Genomic DNA, 996 nt, shown 5'->3' with positions numbered 1-996 from the left:
GGAATGTCCCACAGAAAAAATGGTTTATGAGGGCAGAAGTTTACAGACCAAATCCCAGGGCACGGCACTTCCCGTGGCAAACATCCTTCCACGCTCCTGTGTTAGGGTTACTTCAGGATTTGGGATTGTTGCCTCTCAACCTCTGGTGAACTCACCTCACCCTAAAGCCGCTCCTGACTTTGCCAATAGCCATGGCAAAGTCCCCTCAAAAAAGTCCACTTTTCAGGCGAGCCTGCATTCACCCGCCTGGCGATGGGAAGATATGTGCAGGCTACCGCTTGCTGAGCATAAGTGGCAACTACAGGGACAAAAACAGGCAAAGAGAATGATGTTCTTCGTGCCTGTGTTCTGTATATTAAAATCTGTATTCATCTTCCTAAAATACTGGACTGCAATAGCTGTACGTACAATAAAAAGCTCAAAACAGTATCAACAATCACCCAACTCATTAGCAAAACAGGGAGAGCAACAGAAAAATCCCCGGTCCCCTCATACAAATCCCAGATCTGTTTTGAATGGAAAAATCCAACCGGCTTTCAACTCACACAATGGCATCCAGACTCTGTTATAATGAAAGTGATGAATCTCAGCTTTAAAGAGGATGGTAATTTCTAATCCCTGAGCTTCTGCCTACACACGCAGGCAGAAAAATCCACGCACTTTCAGCTATGTTGGAAGAACTAAAGAAAATAAAAATGGTATTGATTTGACCTTTATGAAACGACGTAAAACAGAGGCCACAAGAGGTCACCTTGCCCCTTCTCCTGGATCAAGGGGCTCATTCCTGTTCCTGCCATCCTCAGAACCCTCCAGTTACATCAATCAGACTTTTGCTCACACAAACTGTGTGACTGTGGCTGACAAATCAAGCACGTCTGGGACCTCAGACAGAAACAGAGATGAATCTCAACTGCAGTTTGTGTACAGAAGTGTCATTTATCATCTTATTTCATCTCATGTAATCACCGTTCTGGCCATGGCTGAGGTAAGGCTTCA

This window comes from Antrostomus carolinensis, unplaced genomic scaffold (assembly GCF_000700745.2).
Source record: "Antrostomus carolinensis isolate BGI_N321 unplaced genomic scaffold, ASM70074v2 scaffold18603, whole genome shotgun sequence".
NCBI lineage: Eukaryota > Metazoa > Chordata > Aves > Caprimulgiformes > Caprimulgidae > Antrostomus > Antrostomus carolinensis.
Note: the sequence above shows the minus strand (reverse complement) of the source record.